Below are 26,181 nucleotides of genomic sequence, written 5' to 3'. Positions count from 1 at the left end.
GAGAGGAGGAGAGGAGGAGGAAGAGGAGAGGAGGACAGGAGGATAGGGAGAGGGGAGAGGAGGAGAGGAGGACAGAGGAGAGAGGAAGGAGGAGAGGAGGACAGGAGGAGATGGAGAGGAGGAGAGGGAGAGGAGGAGGAGAGGAGGACAGGAGGGGAGAGGAGGAGAGGAGGAGAGGAGAGAGGAGGAAGAGGAGAGGAGGAGAGGAGGACAGGAGGAGAGGGAGAGGAGGAGAGGAGGAGAGGAGGAGAGGAGGGAGGACAGGAGGAGAGGAGGAGAGGAGGAGGAAGAGGAGGAAATGGTTTAGGAGGATGGGGGTGTAGGAGAGGAGGGAAAGAGGAGAGAATGAGGAGAAGGAGGAAGAGGAGGAGGAAGAGGAGAAGGGTTAAGAAGATGGGGGTGTGGGAGAGGAGGGGAAGAGAAGAGAATGAGGAGGAGGAAGAGGATGAGATGGATTAGAAGGCTGGAATGTACTGTAGTAACAGTAACATCGTTTTTTTTCTCTCAAGCCACTGCCTGTTCTGACATAGATTCAGTAAGGCGGGTAAGAAGATATCAGATGCAGTATTTTTGCAGTACAGTGCAGTATGATATTAACCACAAGGCAGACATTTTTCCTATTTCTGGGAGGAATCCTAACGTGAGATCCGTTCACGTAGCTTGTGTGCTAGTTTTCGTACAAATCTCCAATCGACCTCAATGTATAATTTACAAAAAGATCTGAATAGATCTCCCATAAGGATTTGGGTCTCAATGTTTACCTCCTCAAACACACATGATAAGCAGATGTTTACTCTCATTATGCCAGAAAATCTGTTAAATTCTTATGGGATTTCACCTATATTATCTTTGATCCATTTTTTCACTATAGAAGGAATGTAGGCCTGCATAAACGTATAAATTCTGTGCATTTTCAATGAAACACTTGTAATGTGTCCCTTACCTTTCTTGATAATAACTTATAGAAATTGGCATTTAGTCAGTGAAGTTATGGTGCTTAGACTGAATGATAGTTTATCTTTGGAGGCTGATGTGTTTTGTTCAACTCAAGACATAGAAGTTGAAGTTATTGTATTGGAAAAGATATTAATTAATAAAGATATTTCCATCATGTATTTTCCAACCATTATTAAAAAGATGCGTGTCAATGCAAATCCAATGAACCACAACCCTATAGGTCTATACCTAATGTGTGCAGATATGGCTGTGGCATAACTAATCAACCCTTCATCATAGCAAGAACATCAGTAAGCTATCATCAGAATGGTCCCAAGTCCAACATTTTGAAATGTTTCTAAAGTAGACAAAAACTAGACGCGTATCTGTCAACACTTGACGTTTTCGAGCCCAGTCTGCTGCCTCCAACCCCACCCTCCTCCCGGTGTGACTTGTAGTCGAGGGGCGTTCTGTAACAGTCTGCAGCGGGCGGCAGCAGCTGCGGTAGCATTTCTTGCCTGCCCTCTTGTCTCCTGTACAGCTACAGCGCTACTAGTTAGCCACAGGACAATATCCCTGCTGTAGGCTTCAAGACATGTTCGTCTTCAAGAGTTCCACTCATCCCAGTGAGTGAAATTGGAACAAGTTAGTCCATTGATAAACTACAAACGGTGAGTACAATATATATATATATATATATTTTTACAGATGCGATCGGTTTTGGTGGTCTTCTGTTCGATTGATTCAAATGAAATGTGAAAGATAGGAGGTATTTTCTAAGCAGTGGAGCAGAAGACATCGGCATTGGGAGGGGTGCCTCTACCTCGTTTGAGAAGAAATGTCTCTATCTCGTTGTTTGAGCAGTTAGCCCGAGTTTTACCGCTACATTACCGCATTGCCGTTGCTGGCGCCACACATGTAACAAATAGCCTAATCATCAAGACGTGTGCCCCGATTCCAGGAAAGAAACATATCACAGATTTCTGCGCTAGATCGCCAACAATGTTTCAATCCTACTTGTATGTTGTTGTCTGGCCATTTGGGATTTGCAGAGGCATCAAGTCAGTGCACACGCTTCAGAAGTTAGTAACGACGAAGGATGATTGACAATTTCAATCTGAGAGACGTTGTTTCCTCTCCCCTTACTAGTTGCAGAAGTCAGTCCCACACGTGCGATGGGGGAAAACTGCCAGGGGCCTTATGACAATGTTAAGGTTATTGTATTTGTTAAAGTAGACCACAAGAGAATAGCCTGAATAGAGATACTGTAGATAGAGGTTACTGTAATTTTTAAAATATTTATATCATTATGCTCTCTGTCTGTATAAAATAGTAATTAATTGGTCAATGTAGAATAGTGCTGTTGTCCCAATAGATTGTGCCTCTATTCCACTTGTGTAGGCTAATAACAAAAAACACTACTTCAGTGCAATTCATTTGACTACAGAGGAATATTGGTAGCCTACTAGACTTGAGTAATTACAACATTACTGGTCATGCAAATTGTTGGAGCTTGGTTGTTTTTGCTTACACTTACACCAGGCGTGTTCCTTGTCTTGTTCTTCCAAATCAAACGTTCTTTAGGGTCTGATTTCTTTATGCCTAGTTCAAGAAAAGAAAAAAAATTATAGGTCTATGCCTGGCAAATTGGTCATATCTCCTTTCTGTGCAAAATGTAAAGTGTGCCTTTGGTATTGTGTAGCCCTTTGGCTGGGAAGGGTAGCCCTTTGGCTGGGAAGGGTAGCCCTTTGGCTGGGAAGGGTAGCCCTTTGGCTGGGAAGGGTAGCCCTTTGGCTGGGAAGGGTAGCCCTTTGGCTGGGAAGGGTAGCCCTTTGGCTGGGAAGGGTAGCCCTTTGGCTGGGAAGGGCCCTTTGGCTGGGAAGGGTAGCCCTTTGGCTGGGAAGGGTAGCCCTTTGGCTGGGAAGGGTAGCCCTTTGGCTGGGAAGGGTAGCCTTTTTAAATGTTTGATGTGTGGGGATGTCTGGAGCGGCTTCTCTGACTGTTCCTCTCAGCATCTGCACTGCCTGTCAGCTATGGTTAGTGATGGGCCATCAGACACAATACACTGTGCCCACTGCTCACACACACACACACACACACACACACACACACACACACACACACACACACACACACACACACACACACACACACACACACACACACACACACACTGGCAGAGCCACAATCACACAGGAACGATGGTGACACACACACACACACACACACACACACACACACACACACACACACACACACACACACACACTCTCTCCCAGTAGGAGGTCAGATTAGGCTCAGAGCAGCAGGGGGAACCATGATGATGCCTACCAAAATGGCACCCTATTCCCTACATAGTGCACTACTTAATGACCAGGGTCCATGGAATCCTATAGCGCACCATTTTATTGTTTGTTTCAAAAGTAGTGCACTATATAGGGGGAAAGGGGTACCATTCGAGAAGCAGACGTCATCTGCTCTCTGCAGGACCCCAGCTAGGTCACATAGAAAGATGTGCCTGATGCACCGGCCAGTAAGCCACCAGATTAACTGACAGCACTGGCCGCTTAAATGCTTGTTGTAATCAGATAACTGTGGTTTAGTATTAGTACTGCAGGGCCATGGGTAAGTCAACAGGTCTAGGCAAGACTTAGAGGGGAGAGGACATCTTACTAAACACGGGTCATGATCAACCAACATATTTCAATTTGAATAGAAACAGAGAAACACACTGGGTTTGGTCAGCAGGCCGACGGGCTTATTTGTGTGTGTGTGTCACCATCGTTCCTGTGTGATTGTGGCTCTGCCAGTGTGTGTGTGTGTGTGTGTGTGTGTGTGTGTGTGTCACCATTGTTCCTGTGTGATTGTGGCTCTGCCAGTGTGTGTGTGTGTGTGTGTGTGTGCTTGTCATACATAGCAGCAGGGAAATAAGCTTTCTGCTGTGGTGACATTAACAGGCTGCACTTCCACATGTTGGAAGTGGAACTGCTTTGATGTCAATCATCATGGATTTAATCTTCTACTAGTCTACAAGCTGAATTAAAATAAATACGTATTTTCTTCATCTTTAGTGAGCCTCCCGGGCGTCTAAGGTTTCAATATTTCATGAGAAGAGAAATCTCCAAATTAGTGTGTTGGAATAATCACGCAACAGATAGGGTATCAAACAAGCTACGGCCAGAGAAAGCACACGCACGCACACACACACACACACACACACACACACACACACACACACACACACACACACACACACACACACACACACACACACACACACACACTAGGGCTGTGACGATCACGGAATTTTGGATGGCTGTGATCGGTCAGCGCCATAACCGCTCGAATCACCAAAGATTTGCTCCTGGGTGCAAGTGCAGCCATAGAACTAGAATGAATAGAACTGGCGTCCCCATTCAAGTCAATCAACGCTGATTCAACTCAACTGACATTTCAAAAAAATACATTCCATTGCATGAGACACATCCAGTTGACATCATTTGAATGAGCATTCTACACTTCAGCAAGGACCAACACAGTTTTCATTGCGTTGTTAAGAGTCCATGTTACCACAGGAACAGACTGTGTGACGCCGTATTAATTTTTTTTTTTTGTGGTTATGACAGTTATTTTATTTCCACGGCGGTCTCCATCCATAACAGTTGGTTATACTGTAATTGTGCCAGCGCTAACACATGCCCACTGCAGCACATACCCAAAGCAGAAGGATAGTATTTAGCCCTCATTTCCATAGACTGCAGCATGCATTTGTTTTTACCATTACGGAGGCATCTTGTAATGAGATAGTAATGACGACTGATAATAACGGGTACAACATAGTGTGGCCCATCTTTCCCTTTCAAGACAGATCGATACGTATCTATATTTCATTTGACCTTTATTTAACTAGACAAGTCAGTTTAAGAACAAATTCTTATTTTCAATGACGGCCTAGGAACAGTGGGTTAACTGCCTGTTCAGGGGCAGAACGACAGCCTAGGAACAGTGGGTTAACTGCCTGTTCAGGGGCAGAACGACAGATTTATACCTTGTCAGGTCGGGGATTTGATCTAGCAACCATTCGGTTACTAGTCCACTAGGCTATCTGCCGCCCCAATGGGCACCGATACGATACAGGAAGGATCTGTTTTTAGTTAGAAACGACTCTGTGTGATTCGGTTTGATTAGAGGAACGAATCAATGCGATTCGGTTTGATTAGAGGAACGAATCAATGCGATTCGGTGCGATACGATTCGCAGTGGTGGAAAAAGTACCCAATTGTCATACTTGAGTAGAAGTAAAGATAGCTTAATGAAAATGAATGACTCCAGTAAAAGTGAAAGTCACCCAGTAAAATACTACTTGAGTAAAAGTCACCCGGTTAAATACTACTTGAGTAAAAGTCACCCGGTTAAATACTACTTGAGTAAAAGTCACCCGGTTAAATACTACTTGAGTAAAAGTCACCCGGTTAAATACTACTTGAGTAAAAGTCACCCGGTTAAATACTACTTGAGTAAAAGTCACCCGGTTAAATACTACTTGTAAAAGTCACCCGGTTAAATACTACTTGAGTAAAAGTCACCCGAAATACTACTTGAGTAAAAGTCACCCAGTAAAATACTACTTGAGTAAAAGTCACCCGGTTAAATACTACTTGAGTAAAAGTCACCCGGTTAAATACTACTTGAGTAAAAGTCACCCGGTTAAATACTACTTGAGTAAAAGTCACCCGGTTAAATACTACTTGAGTAGAAGTAAAGATAGCTTAATGAAAATGAATGACTCCAGTAAAAGTGAAAGTCACCCAGTAAAATACTACTTGAGTAAAAGTCACCCGGTTAAATACTACTTGAGTAGAAGCCTGAAACTATCTGGTCTTAAATGTACTGAAGTATCAAAAGTAAAAGTAAATGCTATAAATCATTTCACATTCCTGATTAAGCAAACCAGATGGCATGATTTTCTTGTTTTTATTTGATTACCGGATAGCCAGGGGCACACTCCAACACTCAGATTCACAAACAAAGTAGGTGTGTTTAGTGAGTCTGCCAGATCAGAGGCAGTAGGGATGACCAGGGATGTTCTCTGTTTAGTGAGTCTGCCAGATCAGAGGCAGTAGTGATGACCAGGGATGTTCTCTGTTTAGTGAGTCTGCCAGATCAGAGGCAGTAGTGATGACCAGGGATGTTCTCTGTTTAGTGAGTCTGCCAGATCAGAGGCAGTAGTAATGACCAGGGATGTTCTCTGTTTAGTGAGTTTGCCAGATCAGAGGCAGTAGTAATGACCAGGGATGTTCTCTGTTTAGTGAGTCCTCCAGATCAGAGGCAGTAGGGATGACCAGGGATGTTCTCTGTTTAGTGAGTCCTCCAGATCAGAGGCAGTAGTGATGACCAGGGATGTTCTCTGTTTAGTGAGTCCTCCAGATCAGAGGCAGTAGTGATGACCAGGGATGTTCTCTGTTTAGTGAGTCCTCTAGATCAGAGGCAGTAGGGATGACCAGGGATGTTCACTGTTTAGTGAGTCCTCCAGATCAGAGGCAGTAGTGATGACCAGGGATGTTCACTGTTTAGTGAGTCCTCCAGATCAGAGGCAGTAGGGATGACCAGGGATGTTCTCTGTTTAGTGAGTCTGCCAGATCAGAGGCAGTAGTGATGACCAGGGATGTTCACTGTTTAGTGAGTCCTCCAGATCAGAGGCAGTAGGGATGACCAGGGATGTTCTCTGTTTAGTGAGTCTGCCAGATCAGAGGCAGTAGGGATGACCAGGGATGTTCTCTGTTTAGTGAGTCTGCCAGATCAGAGGCAGTAGTGATGACCAGGGATGTTCTCTGTTTAGTGAGTCTGCCAGATCAGAGGCAGTAGTGATGACCAGGGATGTTCTCTGTTTAGTGAGTCTGCCAGATCAGAGGCAGTAGTAATGACCAGGGATGTTCTCTGTTTAGTGAGTCTGCCAGATCAGAGGCAGTAGTGATGACCAGGGATGTTCTCTGTTTAGTGAGTCTGCCAGATCAGAGGCAGTAGTGATGACCAGGGATGTTCTCTTGATAACTGTATGAATTAGACCATTTTTATGTCCTGCTAAGCATTCAAAATGTAACGAGTACTTTTGGCCTGATATTAGCTACACTGTCTAGCTACTCCCCTCTCCTTACTGCTCTGATATTAGCTACACTATCTAGCTACTCCCCTCTCCTTACTGGTCTGATATTAGCTACACTATCTAGCTACTCCCCTCTCCTTACTGGTCTGATATTAGCTACACTATCTAGCTACTCCCTTCTCCTTACAGGTCTGATATTAGCTACACTATCTAGTTACTTCCCTCTCCTTACTGGTCTGATATTAGCTACATTATCTAGCTACTTCCCTCTCCTTACTGGTCTGATATTAGCTACACTATCTAGCTACTCCCCTCTCCTTACTGGTCTGACACTAGCTACACTATCTAGCTACTCCTCTCTCCTTACTGGTCTGATATTAGCTACACTGTCTAGCTACTCCCCTCTCCTTACTGGTCTGACACTAGCTACACTATCTAGCTATACCCCCTCTCCTTACTGGTCTGACACTAGCCACACTATCTAGCTACTCCCCTCTCCTTACTGGTCAGATATTAGCTACACTATCTAGCTACTCCCCTCTCCTTACTGGTCTGACACTAGCTACACTATCTAGCTATACTCCCCTCTCCTTACTGGTCTGACACTAGCTACACTATCTAGCTACTCCCCTCTCCATACTGGTCTGATACTAGCTACACTATCTAGCTACTCCCTTCTCCTTACTGGTCTGATATTAGCTACACTATCTAGCTACTCCCCACTCCTTACTGGTCTGATATTAGCTACACTGTCTAGCTACTCCCCACTCCATACTGGTCTGATATTAGCTACACTGTCTAGCTACTCCCCACTCCTTACTGGTCTGATATTAGCTACACTGTCTAGCTACTCCCCTCTCCTTACTGGTCTGATACTAGCTACACTCTCTAGCTACTCCCTTCTCCTTACTGGTCTGATATTAGCTACATTGTCTAGCTACTCCCCTCTCCTTACTGGTCTGATATTAGCTACACTGTCTAGCTACTCCCCACTCCTTACTGGTCTGATATTAGCTACACTCTCTAGCTACTCCCCTCTCCTTACTGGTCTGATATTAGCTACACTGTCTAGCTACTCCCCTCTCCTTACTGGTCTGATATTAGCTACACTATCTAGCTACTTCCCTCTCCTTACTGGTCTGATATTAGCTACACTATCTAGCTACTCTCCTCTCCTTACTGGTCTGACACTAGCTACACTATCTAGCTACTCCCCTCTCCTTACTGGTCTGATATTAGCTACACTGTCTAGCTACTCCCCTCTCCTGACTGGTCTGACACTAGCTACACTATCTAGCTATACTCCCCTCTCCTTACTGGTCTGACACTAGCTACACTATCTAGCTACTCCCCTCTCATACTGGTCTGATATTAGCTACACTATCTAGCTACTCCCTTCTCCTTACTGGTCTGACACTAGCTACACTATCTAGCTACTCCCCACTCCTTACTGGTCAGATATTAGCTACACTGTCTAGCTACTTCCCACTCCTTACTGGTCTGATATTAGCTACACTGTCTAGCTACTTCCCTCTCCTTACTGGTCTGATATTAGCTACACTGTCTAGCTACTCCCCTCTCCTTACTGGTCTGATACTAGCTACACTATCTAGCTCCTCCCCTCTCCTTACTGGTCTGACACTAGCTACACTATCTAGCCTCTCCCCTCTCCGTACTGGTCTGATATTAGCTACACTATCTAGCTACTCCCTTCTCCTTACTGGTCTGACACTAGCTACACTATCTAGCTACTCCCCTCTCCTTACTGGTCTGATATTAGCTACACTGTCTAGCTACTCCCCTCTCCTTACTGGTCTGATATTAGCTACACTGTCTAGCTACTCTCCTTACTGGTCTGATATTAGCTACACTGTCTAGCTACTCCCCACTCCTTACTGGTCTGACACTAGCTACACTATCTAGCTACTCCCCTCTCCTTACTGGTCTGATATTAGCTACACTGTCTAGCTACTCCCCTCTCCTTACTGGTCTGATATTAGCTACACTGTCTAGCTACTCCCCTCTCCTTACTGGTCTGATATTAGCTACACTGTCTAGCTACTCCCCTGTCCTTACTGCAGGACAGCACTCCCCGGCAAGTGGGAGCGAAGGACACACTGCCTGTGTTGTCGTTGCCGGCTTGCAATGCAAATTCTCCCAATTTGAGCAGTAGACTGTCACGGTGACATCGAGATGATAACTACCAATACTACACGTTGTTTCTCGTGTAGGCTGCTATGCTACTCGAAATATAATCAAGTGGGATGGAACACATTTGCGACGTTAGCGATGTGCTAAAGCTGCCCGGTGAAGCAACAGTAGGAAGCAACTTGAAACCACATCGTTGGTCAGTTATACATACAGTCAATGGGTCATTCACACCGGCTTATCGGTAAATTAGCTAATTGGCATAGAGATGGTGACCAATCAAATGAAAGTTTATTGTTTGCATACACAAATTTGCAGATGTTATCGCATGTGCAGTGAAATGCTTGTGTTTCTAGCTCCAACCATGCAGTAATATCTAGCAATACAAAACAATTAACACATAATCCAGATTTGTAGCGGCTGTCGTCGGAAGGATGAGACCAAGGCGCAGCGTTCCGTGAGTTCCACATAATATTTATTGTTGAAGTGAAACTTTAGACAAAACAAAACAATAAAGAAAGAAAACAACGACCGAACAGCTTCGTAGTGAAAACTACCTGGTCACAAACGAAGAACAAGATCCCACACAGAAGGAGGGGAAAAAGCTACCTAAGTATGATTCCCAATCAGAGACAACAATAGACAGCTGTCCCTGATTGAGAACCATACCTGGCCAAACACAAAGAAATAGAAAACATAGAAACATGAGCATTGAATGCCCACCCAAATCACACCCTGACCAAACCAAAAATAGAGACATAAAAAGCTCTCTACAGTCAGACACGTGACACAATTATTATTATAATAATTTTATTTTGTATATATACGATGAGCCATGACTACAATATAGTATATACACTGAGTGTAGGAAACATTAAGGACACCTGCTCTTTCCATGACAGACTGACCAGGTGAATCCAGGTGAAAGCTATGATCCCTTATTGATGTCACCTGTTAAATCCACTTCAATCAGTGTAGATGAAGGGGAGGAGACGGGTTAAAGAAGGATTTTTAAGCCTTGAGACAATTGAGACATGGATTGTGTATGTGTGCCTGTTCAGAGTTTGAATGAGCAAAATTTCTGTGTCTTTCAACTGGGGATGGTAGTATTTTGGTATTTGGTATTTTATTAGGATCCAACACATTCTTGTTTCTTATGACAAGAAGAAGTGATGCAGTCAGTTTCTCCTCAACTCTTAGCCAAGAGAGACTGGCGTGCATAGTATTTATATCAGCCCTCTGATTACAATTAAGAGCAAAACATGCCGCTCTGTTCTGGGCCTGCTGCAGCTTAACTAGCTTTTTCCTTGCAACACTGGACCACACGCCTGGACAATAATCAAGATTAGACAAAACTAGAGCCTGCAGAACTTGCTTTTAGATGTGTAGTATCAAAATCGTCAGAGCATCACTTTATTACAGCTAGACCTCTCCCCATTTTTACAACCATTGAATCTATATGTTTTGACCATGACAGTTTACAATCTAAGGTAACGCCAAGTAATTTAGTCTCCTCAACTTGTTCAACAGCCACACCATTCATTACCAGATTCAGCTGAGGTATAAAACTTAGGGAATGATTTGTACCAAATACAATGCTCTCAGTTTTAGAGATGTTCAGGACCAGTTTATTACTGGCCACCCATTCCAAATCAGACTGCAACTCTTTAAGGGTTTCAGTGACTTCATTAGCTGTGGTTGCTGATGTGTATATGGTTGAATCATCAGCATACATGGACACACATGCTTTGTTTAATGCCTGTGGCAGGTCATTGGAAAAAATAGAAAAGAGTAGCGGGCCTAGAGAGCTGCCCTGCTGTACACCACACTTTACATGTTTGACATTAGAGAAGCTTCCATTAAAGAACACTCTTTGAGTTCTATTAGATAGATAGCTCTGAATCCACGATATGGCAGAGGTTGAAAAGCCATAACATAAGTTTTTTCAACAACAGGTTATGGTCAATAATATCAAAGGCTGCACTGAAATCTAACAGTTCAGCTCCCATAATCTTCTTATTATAAATTTTTTTGAAATTGTTGAGTGCCCTTCTCTATCTGCATGCTGAAAGTCTGTTGTTCATTTGTTTGCAGAGAAATAGCATTGTATTTGGTCAAACATTTTTTCCAACAGTTTGCTAAGAGCTGGCAGCAAGCTGATAGGTTTGCTGTTAGAACCAGTAAAGGCCGCTTTACCACTCTTGGGTAGCGGAATGACTTTGGCTTCCCTCCAGGCCTGAGGACAAAGACTTTCCTCTAGGCTCAGATTAAAGATATGACAGATAGGAGTGGCTATAGAGTCACCTACCATCCTCAGTAACTTTCTATCTAAGTGGTCAATTTAAAAAACATTTTTTTAACCTTTTTTTAACTAGGCAAATCAGTTAAGAACAAATTCTTATTTTCAATGACGGCCTAGGAACAGTGGGTTACCTGCCTGTTCAGGGGCAGAACGACAGATTTGTCGGGGATTTGAACTTGCAACCTTGCAACTAGTCCAACGCCCTAACCACTAGGCTACCCTGCCGCCCCAATGCCAGGAGTTTTGTCAGTAATTTTTACACCTCTCCCACACTAACTTCACAACATTCTGACTTGCAATGCTTTTCTTTATCGTTGTTGCCCAAGTTTGCCCACATTGCCAATGAAGATATTCGATATTACTGCACTGTCAGAACTGAAATCACAAGCATTTCTTTACACTCGCATTAACATCTGCTATGTGACCAATAAAAATTGATTTGATTAGAAATAATCATTCAAATAATTGGCAACATGAGATTGGTTTTGTCATGAATAAGCCATCTGATTCGATGACAGATGGAGTTGAATTTGTCTTTCTGCCCATTTCATCATTCTCTATATCATTATTCTTGGCTTCATAATACAGTTTAGTCTTCTTCTTTTTCTTGAGTTTAGTCACATCATTTCTCAATTTGCAGTAAATCATCCAGTCAATTCCTCATCAATCCATGGAGCCTTGACAGTTCTAACAGTCAGTTTCTTAACCTCTTGAGTGTAGGGGGCAGTATTTTGATGTTTGGATGAAAAACGTATCCAAGTGAAACTGCCTATTTCTCAGGCCCAGAATCTAGAATATGCATATAATTGACAGGTTAGGATAGAAAACCCTCTAAAGTTTCCAAAACTGTCAAAATATTGTCTGTGAGTATAACAGAACTGATATTGCAGGCGAAAACCTAAGGAAAATCCAACCAGGAAGTGCTGTTTTTCCTGAAACCTCTCTGTTCCATTGCATGCCTTCCCTCAATTTAAAGGGATATCAACCAGATTCATTTTCCCTTGGCTTCCACATGGTGTGAACAGTCTTTAGACATAGTTTCAGGCTTTTATTCTGAAAAATGAGCGTGAAAGATCACATCGCGTCATTGGATGGTTGGGTGCCAGCAGAGTTTTGCATTCGTGAGCAGCTTGGAGCAGACATTTTCTCTCTCACTCCTATTGAAAAAGCTACGGTCCGGTTGAAATCGATTATTATCGATTACTTATTGTAAAAACAACCTGAGGATTGATTATAAAAAAACGTTTGAGATGTTTCTATGTACTTTACGGATGCTATTTGGAATTTTCGTCTGCCCCGTCGTGACCGCTCGAGCCTGTGGATTTCTGAACATAACGCGCCAACCAAATGAAGATTTTTGTATTTAAAAAGATTAGTTTTTGGAACAAAAGGGACATTTATTGTGTAACTGGGAGTCTCGTGAGTGCAAACATCCGAAGATCATCAAAGGTAAGCGATTCATTTTATTACTTTTCTGTTTGTAATGTTTTGTCTACTGAGAGCTATCCTCACATAAACACTTGGACAGCTTTCGCCAAAAAGCTTTTTTGAAATCTGACACGCCAGGTGGATTAACAACAAGCTAAACTGTGTTTTTCTATATTGCACTTGTGATTTCATGAAAATTTTATATTTTTAGTAATTTAATTTGAATTTGGCGCTCTGCAATTCAGCGTACGGATAGAGCTTTAGAACAAAGTTCTACGGTGTTAGTAAAAATGTGATCGATACATGTGGATGCTCTTGTTCCTGTAGTGTTTGTTAATAACACCCTGGTAGCTTGATTAAACTTCTTGACACTACCCATCCCTTAAGCGGGATAATTGTCATCAGCAACCGCTGAATAGCATAGCGCCCCAGTCAAATAATATTACAAAAAATATTCATATTCATGAAATCACAAGTGCAATATTGCAAAACACAGCTTAGCCTTTTGTTAATCCACCTGTCATCTCAGATTTTGAAATTATGCTTTACAGCGAAAGCAATCCAAGCATTTGTGTAAGTTTATCGATCGCATGACAAAACATTAAGTACACTTAGCATCAGGTAGCTTGGTCACGAAAATCAGAAAAGCAATGAAATGAATCGTTTACCTTTGATGATCTTCGGATGTTTTCACTCACGAGACTCCCAATTAGACAACAAATGTTCCTTTTGTTCCATAAAGATTATTTTTATATCCAAAATACCTCCGTTTGTTTGGCGCATTATGTTCAGAAATCCATAGGAAAGAGCGGTCACGATGCAGACAATTTCCAAATAATATCCGTAATGTCCACAGAAACATGTCAAACGTTTTTATAATCAATCCTCAGGTTGTTTTTAAAATATATAATTGATAATATATCAACTGCAAATGTCTTTCACAGTAGGAGAGGGAAAAACAATAGCTGTCCAAATTCTGTTGCGCGAGCAAAACTCATGTGACCACCTGACGCGATGTTATCTTTCTGGCTCATTTTTCAAAATAAAAGCATGAAACTATGTCTGAAGACTGTTGACACCTTGAGGAAGCGATAGGAAAAATAATCTGGTTGATATCCCTTTAAATGGAGCATTGGAAGGCTATGGAACATGGAGTTTTCAAAATAGAAGCCACTTCCTTGTTTGATTTTTCTCAGGATTTCACCTGCAATATCAGTTCTGTTATACTCACAGACAATATTTTGACAGTTTTGGAAACTTTAGTGTTTTCTATCCTAATCTGTCAATTATATGCATATTCTAGCATCTGGTCCTGAGAAATAGGCCGTTTACTTTGGGAACGTTATTTTTCCAAATCTAAAAATAGTGATAAGTTATTTTCTCCAAGATAATTTCCGTCACTGTCCTCAGACTCCGTTCCAGGTCTCATGTGGAGATTCTTTAATTCCGTCCATTCTTTAATTCCGTCCCTCGAGATAATCCGATTTCTCTGTCATTGTTATCATGGATTCACATACAGAACTGATGTCCTCTCTCAATGATTTACAGATTGCTGTCATCTTGCTGCCTTGGGAGAGTTGATAGGCTGTATAGCCTGGGAAGAGTTGATCATCAGGTAGGCTGTATAACCAGGTGACAGTTGATAGGCTGTATAGCCTGGTGAGAGTTGATCAGCTGATAGGCTGTATAGCCAGGTGACAGTTGATCAGCTGATAGGCTGTATAACCAGGTGATAGTTGATCAGCTGATTGGCTGTATAGCCAGGTGACAGTTAATCAGCCGATAGGCTGTATAGCCAGGTGACAATGTTTTGCATCAGTTGTCACATAAAATGACAGGTATTTTCTGGAGGTAGAAAAAGTAATGTGAGCAAAACATTGCTATCCTATAGCCCTACACTGGCTCTGCCTCACTGGCTCTGCCTCACTGGCTCTGCCTCACTGGCTCTGCCTCACTGGCTCTACCTCACCGGCTCTACCTCACCGGCTCTACCTCACCGGCTCTGCCTCACCGGCTCTGCCTCACCGGCTGTACCTTACTGGCTCTACCTCACTGGCTCTACCTCACTGGCTCTGCCTCACTGGCTCTGCCTCACTGGCTCTACGTCACTGGCTGTACCTTACTGGCTCTACCTCACTGGCTGTACCTCACTGAATGTACCTCACTGGCTGTACCTCACTGGCTCTGCCTCACTGGCTGTACCTCACTGGCTCTGCCTCACTGGCTGTACCTCACTGGCTCTGCTTCACTGGCTCTGCCTCACTGGCTCTACCTCACTGGCTCTGCCTCACTGGCTGTACCTTACTGGCTCTACCTCACTGGCTCTGCCTCACTGACTCTACCTCACTGGCTCTGCCTCACTGGCTCTACCTCACTGGCTCTGCCTCACTGACTCTACCTCACTGGCTCTGCCTCACTGGCTCTGCCTCACTGGCTCTACCTCACTGGCTCTGCCTCACTGGCTCTACCTCACTGGCTCTGCCTCACTGGCTCTACCTCACTGGCTCTGCCTCACTGGCTCTACATCACTGGCTCAGCCTCACTGGCTGTACCTCACTGGCTCTACCTCACTGGCTCAGCCTCACTGGCTAACACAGGAACTGGCTAAAACACACATCTCCAGCAGTGTCTGTCCTCAGTCCCAGGCATGCTATAGCCCTACACCAATTACTGGCTGGGGTTCAACGTGCACAGGAAGGGTTAGCAGGAAGTTTGCTTACAATGTTTGTGGCCTGTGCTCAAACTGCAGGAAGCCATGTGACCTGTGGAGCCACTGTGAGGTTTCTGTCCTCCCTCCTACAGTATTGTTGTGGAAAGCAGAGAAGAGCCGAGCAGATTACAGCCGAGCAAAACAGAGTACAGCAGAGTATAGCAGAGCAGAGTACAGCAGAGTATAGCAGAGCAGAGTACAGCAGAGTACAGCAGAGTATAGCAGAGCAGAGTACAGCAGAGCAGAGTACAGCAGAGCAGATTATATCAGAGCAGAGTACAGCAGAGCAGAGTACAGCAGAGCAGAGTACAACAGAGCAGATTACAGCAGAGCAGAGCAGAGTACAGCAGAGCAGAGTACAGCAGAGCAGATTACAGCAGAGCAGATTAGAGCAGAGCAGATTACAACAGAGCAGAGTACAGCAGAGCAGATTAGAGCAGAGCAGAGTACAGCAGAGCAGAGCAGATTACAGCAGAGCAGATTATATCAGAGCAGAGTACAGCAGAGCAGAGCAGAGTACAGCAGAGCAGAGTACAGCAGAGCAGAGTAGAGCAGAGCAGAGCAGAGTACAGCAGAGCAGAGTACAGCAGAGCAGAGCAGAGTACAGCAGAGCAGAGTACAGCAGAGCAGATTACAGCAGAGCAGAGCAGATTACAGCAGAGCAGATTAGAGCAGAGCAGATTACAGCAGAGCAGATTAGAGCAGAGCAGATTACAGCAGAGCAGATTAGAGCAGAGCAGAGTACAGCAGAGCAGAGTTTGGGTCCTGAGGGAAAAAATAGTTGAGAACCACTTCCTGTAGAGGTCTTTAAAGAGCTAGCTCTCCTGCCAGAGCAAATCAAACTTATTTCTTTAACAGCGCCCTCTAAAACAATAATAATAATACTAAGATTATGCCTGGGATTTGCCTTACTATACTTAGGTGCCAAGACAATATATATTGCGATTCTCACGATTCTATATGTATTGCGATTCGATATTGTGATTTTATTGTGATTCAATGTTCCAAACATATTGCTCACCATATTACATCTGATGCATGGGAACGAGAGAGCCATGAGAAAACACGTTTTAATCGGTCATGAAATAAATTGGCTCCCTATTTAAAAAAAAAGATGGAGAACAAGCTATGAAGAAAAAATAGTTTTGTGCAGGTACAGCCGACTAGCTCAAAAATAATATTGCGATATTGTCAAAATGAAATGATATGATATATCGTTAAAAAAAATGATATCAAGATGTGTAACTGTATAGATATTTTTTTCCCAAATCACTAATTCAGATGCCACCTACTTTGGGACAGATCTCCTTTGTAAAATAGATCTTTAATCTCCTTGGCATCACCTTTTTAATAAGAAATACATGGTTTATAAATGCATTATAAAATGAATTATTGCTGCATGGTCTCTCAAGCCTAAATATAATACTGTACATCCATTGGCCTTATTGTGTTCAGCTTGGAGCGCTACATGTTTTCTCTGCACCGGCTTGGAGCGCTACATGTTGTCTCTGCACCGGCTTGGAGCGCTACATGTTTTCTCTGCACCGGCTTGGAGCGCTGCATGTTGTCTCGGCACCTGCTTGGAGCGCTACATGTTGTCTCTGCACCGGCTTTGAGCGCTACATGTTGTCTCTGCACCGGCTTGGAGTGCTGCATGTTGTCTCTGCACCGGCTTGGAGCGCTACATGTTGTCTCTGCACCGGCTTGGAGCGCTACATGTTGTCTCTGCACCGGCTTGGAGTTGTACATGTTGTCTCGGCACCATTAACCTTCACAGCTGTTTTACTTCAAAGGCAGAATAATGCTACAGACAGAAACCTGGAGAAAGTCCCTGTGTGTGCGTCTCTGTCCTTGCATGTGTACTTGCTGTGTTCCTAAAGGCTGCATTTGAAATCCCCATCCTGCCTCTGGGACTCTGGGCCCCACAGCACTCTGTTCTGCTTCTGGCCCCATTTCACTGTAAATGGGTAGCATGCTTCCGTGCTTGCTGGTACCAGGGCTGCTGTTCAGCATGATTCAGTACCCGGTGGTACCAGGGCTGCTGTTCAGCATGATTCAGTACCTGGTGGTACCAGGGCTGCTGTTCAGCATGATTCAGTACCCGGTGGTACCAGGGCTGCTGTTCAGCATGATTCAGTACCTGGTGGTACCAGGACTGCTGTTCAGCATGATTCAGTACCTGCTGGTACCAGGGCTGCTGTTCAGCTCTCTCTCTCTGTGTGTGTGTGTGTGTGTGTGTGTGTGTGTGTGTGTGTGTGTGTGTGTGTGCGTGTGCGTGTGTGTGTGTGGCACACTGCTTGCTGTCAGTATGGTTCAGTGCTAGACTGTTATTGCTCATAGTTGACTCCGCAGGAGATTTCTCTGCTTGGTACACACACACTGTTGTAGTTAAGAAAACGCAATGCAAAATGGGTTCTTCTCCATCCACACTGAGTGTGTGTGAGTGTGTGTGTGTGTGTGTGTGCGTGTGTGTGTGTGTGTGTGTGCGTGTGTGTGTGTGTGTGAGTGTGTGTGAGTGTGTGTGTGTGTGTGTGTGTGTGCGTGAGTGTGTGTGTGTGTGTGTGTGTGTGTGTGTGTGTGTGTGTGTGTGTGTGTGTGTGTGCGTGTGTGTGTGTGTGCGTGTGTGTGTGTGTGCTGTGTGTGAGACACTGCTTGCTGTCAGTATGGTTCAGTGCTAGACTGTTATTGCTCATAGTTGACTCCGCTGGAGATTTCTCTCATACACACACACTGTTGTGTTAAGAAAACCAATGCAAAATGGGTTCTTCTCCATCCACACTGAGTGTGTGTGAGTGTGTGTGTGTGTGTGTGTGCGTGTGTGTGAGTGTGTGTGTGTGTGTGTGTGTGTGTGCGTGTGTGTGTGTGCAGTGTGTGCGTGTGTGTGTGTGTGTGTGTGTGTGCGTACACTGCTGTGATCCTCAGGTTTTTGTGTTATATACAGACAGTCTGCTACAGAGACCACTGCTGTTCTCTCATCAGTATTACAGACAGTCTGCTGTACAGAGACCACTGCTGTTCTCTCATCAGTATTACAGACAGTCTGCTGTGCTGTTCTCTCATCAGTATTACAGACAGTCTGCTGTTGAGACCACTGCTGTTCTCTCATCAGTATTACAGACAGTCTGCTACAGAGACCACTGCTGTTCTCTCATCAGTATTACAGACAGTCTGCTACAGAGACCACTGCTGTTTTCTCATCAGTATTACAGACAGTCTGCTGCAGAGACCACTGCTGTTCTCTCATCAGTATTACAGACAGTCTGCTACAGAGACCACTGCTGTTCTCTCATCAGTATTACAGGCAGTCTGCTACAGAGACCACTGCTGTTCTCTCATCAGTATTACAGACAGTCTGCTACAGAGACCACTGCTGTTTTCTCATCAGTATTACAGACAGTCTGCTGCAGAGACCACTGCTGTTCTCTCATCAGTATTACAGACAGTCTGCTACAGAGACCACTGCTGTTCTCTCATCAGTATTACAGACAGTCTGCTGTTGAGACCACTGCTGTTCTCTCATCAGTATTACAGACAGTCTGCTACAGAGACCACTGCTGTTCTCTCATCAGTATTACAGACAGTCTGCTGTAGAGACCACTGCTGTTCTCTCATCAGTATTACAGACAGTCTGCTGTTGAGACCACTGCTGTTCTCTCATCAGTATTACAGACAGTCTGCTACAGAGACCACTGCTGTTCTCTCATCAGTATTACAGACAGTCTGCTGTTGAGACCACTGCTGTTCTCTCATCAGTATTACAGACAGTCTGCTGTAGAGACCACTGCTGTTCTCTCATCAGTATTACAGACAGTCTGCTGTAGAGACCACTGCTGTTCTCTCATCAGTATTACAGACAGTCTGCTACAGAGACCACTGCTGTTCTCTCATCAGTATTACAGACAGTCTGCTGTTGAGACCACTGCTGTTCTCTCATCAGTATTACAGACAGTCTGCTGTAGAGACCACTGCTGTTCTCTCATCAGTATTACAGACAGTCTGCTACAGAGACCACTGCTGTTCTCTCATCAGTATTACAGACAGTCTGCTACAGAGACCACTGCTGTTCTCTCATCAGTATTACAGACAGTCTGCTACAGAGACCACTGCTGTTCTCTCATCAGTATTACAGACTGTCTGCTACAGTGACCACTGCTGTTCTCTCATCAGTATTACAGACTGTCTGCTACAGTGACCACTGCTGTTCTCTCATCAGTATTACAGACAGTCTGCTACAGAGACCACTGCTGTTTTCTCATCAGTATTACAGACAGTCTGCTGTTGAGACCACTGCTGTTCTCTCATCAGTATTACAGACAGTCTGCTACAGAGACCACTGCTGTTCTCTCATCAGTATTACAGACAGTCTGCTGTTGAGACCACTGCTGTTCTCTCATCAGTATTACAGACAGTCTGCTACAGAGACCACTGCTGTTCTCTCATCAGTATTACAGACAGTCTGCTGTTGAGACCACTGCTGTTCTCTCATCAGTATTACAGACAGTCTGCTACAGAGACCACTGCTGTTCTCTCATCAGTATTACAGACAGTCTGCTACAGAGACCACTGCTGTTCTCTCATCAGTATTACAGACAGTCTGCTACAGAGACCACTGCTGTTCTCTCATCAGTATTACAGACTGTCTGCTACAGTGACCACTTCTGTTCTCTCATCAATATATGAAGCAGAAGCTTTCATACCAGAACAGACCAGACAGACTACACCAGAACAGACCAGACAGACTACACCAGACCAGAACAGACCAGACAGACTACACCAGACCAAACAGACTACACCAGACCAGAACAGACCAGACAGACTACACCAAACCAGAACAGACCAGACAGACTACACCAAACCAGAACAGACCAGACAGACTACACCAGAACAGACCAGACAGACTACACCAGAACAGACCAGACAGATAACACCAGACCAGAACAGACCAGACAGACTACACCAGACCAGAACAGACCAGACAGACTACACCAAACCAGAACAGACCAGACAGACTACACCAGACCAGACAGACTACACCAAACCAGAACAGACCAGACAGACTACACCAGAACAGACCAGACAGACTACACCAGAACAGACCAGACAGACAACACCAGACCAGAACAGACCAGGCAGATAACACCAGACCAGAACAGACCAGACAGACTACACCAGACCAGAACAGGCTGTGGGTATAACAGATGTGGTAGTAAACATTTATCAGTAAACGGAGCAACATTGTCTCGGTGTGTGTGTGTGTGTGTGTGTGTGTGTGTGTGCTAGGGTTATGTGATTAGATATGACAGTCCTCATTCTGAACTATGTTTACTCAATAGGAAACGTGGTCCTCTATTAGATGGTGTTAGAGTTGACACAGCGTGAAGGAGTTTTCTCTTCTCTTTACATGGCCAAAAGAGCCCTGGTTGAAGCCGGAATGCTCCAGAATTCTATAGAACGCTCTAGAATCTGCTCTAGAACGGGCTCAGAATTCTCTAGGTAGAATGTTCTCAGAGAGAGTGGAGGAGTTCTAATTGACGGCAGTCTAAAACTCTAGTCCAGCAGCACAGTCACAGTGTGGTCGTTGGCTTTATAAATACACCATGCAGGCTGACATTGTTCCAGAATAAACAGCGTTGATGTCACATGTCCGCATGCAGCAGATGGATGGATGGAGCCCCTCCCCGAGAGCAGCATGGGGTCATAGAAATATAAATACTGGAATGGACATTGATGTTTGTATGTGGTCTGAGGGGCTTTGTCCCTTCTAGTAACTCTAGTTCTATGCATTGGCCCCAGTCTGGGGTATGGAGGCAGGGAAACTTAACATGGGTTATAGGTCAGTGTTTCTCAACCTCTGATCTGTGGAATGACACCGATCCCTGGAATGTTGCTGAACAATCCCAGGTAGTAAGTTGACTTTCACTGATTTAGTAAATTACTTATTCATTCACAATACGAGTGAAATACTTTTCCTTACAATTTTTTGAGTTAATTATGTTTAAAAAAGCTATTTTTGTGAGAAATGGTACGGGTGTATATGGGTGGGCTGTCATTGTAAATAAGAATGTGTTCTCAACTGACTTGCCAAGTTAAATAAAGGATAAATAAAAAAATAGATTTTTCTTTCTCTCTGTCGTCAAGATGGGGACCACTAAAATGTATTGCCCGCGAGGTGAGGGGCCCCCCAAACCAAATCTTGCTTAGGGCCCTCAAAAGTCTAGAGCCTTCACTGGGTAATGGTACTCTAGCAGACAGATTGCCAGACAGACAGTCTTGTGTAGCTGGCCTGGTTTGGTACAACGACTGGGGAGACAGTGACCTAGAATCAGGTTGACCTGAGTGCTTTAAATCAAACAAGACTCCCTCTATGACAGGAAATACTTTCTCTCTCTTTCTCCCGCCCTCCCCTTCCTTGTAGCGCCAAGTAGGACAAGTCATCCAGACAGAATAAAATGGAAGTTGGTGGTAATGGAAGGAGGGAGGGAATATGGAGGGATGGACAGACTTTAGGCAGGTAGATGCTTGTTGTAGAGCAGAAAGGGAGGGGGAGCAGTGGAGGGATGGAGAGGGAGAAGAATGTAGGGGGGGTGGAGAGGGAGAAGAATGTAGGGGGTGTGGAGGGATGGAGAGGGAGAAGAATGCAGGGGGTGTGGAGGGATGGAGAGGGAGAAGAATGTGGAGGGATGGAGAGGGAGAAGAATGTAGGGGGTGTGGAGGGATGGAGAGGGAGAAGAATGCAGGGGGTGGAGAGGGAGAAGAATGTAGGGGGTGTGGAGGGATGGAGAGGGAGAAGAATGCAGGGGGTGGAGAGGGAGAAGAATGTAGGGGGTGTGGAGGGATGGAGAGGGAGAAGAATGCAGGGGGTGGAGGGGTGGAGGGGAGAAGAATGCAGGAGGGGTGTGGAGGGATGGATAGGGAGAAGAATGGAGGGATGGAGAGGGAGAAGAATGCAGGGGGTGGAGAGGGAGAAGAATGCAGGGGGTGTGGAGGGATGGAGAGGGAGAATAATGCAGGGGGTGGAGGGGTGGAGAGGGAGAAGAATGCAAGGGGGTGGAGGGATGGAGGGAGAAGAATACAGGGGGGTGGAGGGATGGAGAGGGAGAAGAATACAGGGGGTGGAGGGATGGAGGGGAGGGGGGGTGGAGGGGGAGAGGGAGAAGAATACAGGGGGATGGAGGGATGGAGAGGGAGAAGAATGCAGGGATGTGGGGGGGGGGTGGAGGGACTTAACAAAGGTAAAGAATGTGGAAGACACTGGGGATGGATGGATGGATGGATGGAAGGGATGGATGGATTGAGGGATGGATGGATGGAATGGAGGGATGGATGGAATGGAATGGAGGGAGGGATGGAGGGATGGAGGGAGGGATGGATGGATGGAGGAATGGAGGGAGGGATGGAATGGAGGGAGGGATGGAATGGAGGGAGGGATGGAATGGAGGGAGGGAGGGAGGGAGGGAGGGAGGGAGGGAGGGAGGGAGGGAGGGAGGGATGGATGGATGGAGGAATGGAGGGAGGGATGGAATGGATGGATGGATGGATGGATGGATGGAGGAAGGAGGGAGGGATGGATGGATGGATTGAGGGATGGATGGATTGAGGGATGGATTGAGGGATGGATGGAGGGAGGGAGGGAGGGAGGGAGGGAGGGAGGGAGGGAGGGATGGAGGGAGGGAGGGAGGGGATGGATGGATGGATGGATGGATGGAGAAGGATTACCAGTGAGACGGGAGTAGAGCTCTGTTTTCATCAGTTAGGAAATAGCATTGATCTGACTAAAGACAGTCAGCTAGCTCATATCTCTCCAGTAATCATTTATAAAACATCCCACCATAAAACGCCTTAGTCAGATTGATTCTGGATTTAGGGGTAAGATTGTACATGGCACGGGGGTACTCTCCTGCTAAGCTTCCAATGATTAAATATTTAATAATCAGTCACCAGGTTTCCATCCAACCTTTTTACGTGAGTAAAGTACATTTCTGATTAAAACATGTAATGACAGGCCTGATGGAAACAGAACATTTTTCGGTAAACTTTCCAAATGTCGACAAAACAAAATACGCTACATAAGGTGGAATCTTTTTATGTCAGTAAAATAAAACGCTTTTATGTGCAAATTATTGATTATAATAACCATCATATTGAAGTCAAATGATTGATTATAATAACCATCATATAGAAGTCAAATTATTGATTATAATAACCATCATATAGAAGTCAAATTATTGATTATAATAACCATCATATTGAAGTCAAATTATTGATTATAATAACCATCATATAGAAGTCAAATGATTGATTATAATAACCATCATATATAAGTACATTTGGAGTCACTTATGACATGGTGTGTGGTCCTCCCGCCTAGACTTGGAAACCGAGCAGTCTATTAAGCTACAGATGAATGGATGATGAATGTGTCAGGGGGGTGAAAGTTCACAGCGATGAGCTTGATTCTCCTTTCCAATAAATATCCAGGGGTCTTATTCCGGTGACATGATAATTGATGCTTGGCTGCCGTTTTGACAAAAATAATAATAATTATTTGTCAATAATAATCTCATTTTGTAGGCTATACGTGCGCTCTAGCCAACAGCACGCAGATAGTTCTGCTGACTAGAGTGAGAGAAAACTATCAATAGAGTTGAAAATGAATTTACCTGCAAAAACAAAGAAGGCATTTTTAAAGGCACTACGTCGTCACACACAGCCTTTTATCCTCAACAAGTCAATTAGATGGAGACACATCTCTGATGGGAAAATGTGCATATTGCTTTTTATGCTGATTTTTTATTTTTTATATTTGCATGAATATCTGTCGCCAATTGGATGGAAACCGAGCTATGCATAAACAAATGTCATCTATACCGAGACGACTCTGTGGACTGTGGGCTTCACTGATTGGACGCAGTAGAGTAATTCCTCACTAAACCCAGACAAAAAAAAATACAATGATTTTGGGGATTTTTCACAATGTTATCCATAGAATAGTCCTTTAGGGGAGGGATGATATACAAATCAAATCAAATCAAATTTTATTTGTCACATACACATGGTTAGCAGATGTTAATGCGAGTGTAGCGAAATGCTTGTGCTTCTAGTTCCGACAATGCAGTAATAACCAACAAGTAATCTAACTAACAATTCCAAAACTACTGTTTTATACACAGTGTAAGGGGATAAAGAATATGTACATAAAGATATATGAATGAGTGATGGTACAGAGTAGCATAGGCAAGATACAGTAGATGGTATCGAATACAGTATATACATATGAGATGAGTATGTAAACAAAGTGGCATAGTTAAAGTGGCTAGTGATACATGTATTACATAAGGATGCAGTCGATGATATAGAGTACAGTATATACGTATGTATATGAGATGAATAATGTAGGGTAAGTAACATTATATAAGGTAGCATTGTTTAAAGTGGCTAGTGATATATTTACATCATTTCCCATCAATTCCCATTATTAAAGTGGCTGGAGTTGAGTCAGTGTCAGTGTGAGTGTGTTGGCAGCAGCCACTCAATGTTAGTGGTGGCTGTTTAACAGTCTGATGGCCTTGAGATAGAAGCTGTTTTTCAGTCTCTCGGTCCCAGCTTTGATGCACCTGTACTGACCTCGCCTTCTGGATGATAGTGGGGTGAACAGGCAGTGGCTCGGGTGGTTGATGTCCTTGATGATCTTTATGGCCTTCCTGTAACATCGGGTGGTGTAGGTGTCCTGGAGGGCAGGTAGTTTGCCCCGGTGATGCGTTGTGCAGACCTCACTACCCTCTGGAGAGCCTTACGGTTGAGGGCGGAGCAGTTGCCGTACCAGGCGGTGATACAGCCCGCCAGGATGCTCTCGATTGTGCATCTGTAGAAGTTTGTGAGTGCTTTTGGTGACAAGCCGAATTTCTTCAGCCTCCTGAGGTTGAAGAGGCGCTGCTGCGCCTTCTTCACAATGCTGTCTGTGTGAGTGGACCAATTCAGTTTGTCTGTGATGTGTATGCCGAGGAACTTAAAACTTGCTACCCTCTCCACTACTGTTCCATCGATGTGGATAGGGGGGTGTTCCCTCTGCTGTTTCCTGAAGTCCACAATCATCTCCTTAGTTTTGTTGACGTTGAGTGTGAGGTTATTTTCCTGACACCACACTCCGAGGGCCCTCACCTCCTCCCTGTAGGCCGTCTCGTCGTTGTTGGTAATCAAGCCTACCACTGTTGTGTCGTCCGCAAACTTGATGATTGAGTTGGAGGCGTGCGTGGCCACGCAGTCGTGGGTGAACAAGGAGTACAGGAGAGGGCTCAGAATGCACCCTTGTGGGGCCCCAGTGTTGAGGATCAGCGGGGAGGAGATGTTGTTGCCTACCCTCATCACCTGGGGGCGGCCCGTCAGGAAGTCCAGTACCCAGTTGCACAGGGCGGGGTCGAGACCCAGGGTCTCAAGCTTGATGACGAGCTTGGAGGGCACTATGGTGTTGAATGCCGAGCTGTAGTCGATGAACAGCATTCTCACATAGGTATTCCTCTTGTCCAGATGGGTTAGGGCAGTGTGGTTGAGATTGCA

General features: G+C 44.6%; 1 protein-coding gene across 3 annotated transcripts in view; it reads left to right on the top strand.

The window, feature by feature from the left end:
- The first annotated feature begins 1,415 nt into the window (after nt 1-1,415).
- Nucleotides 1,416-26,181, top strand: part of ppp1r16b (protein phosphatase 1, regulatory subunit 16B) — a 170,709-nt gene continuing 145,943 nt past the window's right edge. For 2 of the 3 annotated variants that reach the window (XM_042330162.1, XM_042330163.1), the window contains exon 1: nt 1,416-1,607. The gene's annotated coding sequence lies outside the window, so the exon portion shown is untranslated. Of the gene's footprint in view, nt 1,608-14,465; nt 14,533-26,181 lie in introns of all 3 variants that reach the window. The other variant, XM_042330165.1, reaches the window with a different exon arrangement.

Source organism: Oncorhynchus tshawytscha, linkage group LG02 (assembly GCF_018296145.1).
Source record: "Oncorhynchus tshawytscha isolate Ot180627B linkage group LG02, Otsh_v2.0, whole genome shotgun sequence".
Lineage (NCBI taxonomy): Eukaryota > Metazoa > Chordata > Actinopteri > Salmoniformes > Salmonidae > Oncorhynchus > Oncorhynchus tshawytscha.
The sequence above is the reverse complement of the archived record's forward strand: the minus strand, read 5'-3'. Positions and strand labels throughout refer to the sequence as shown.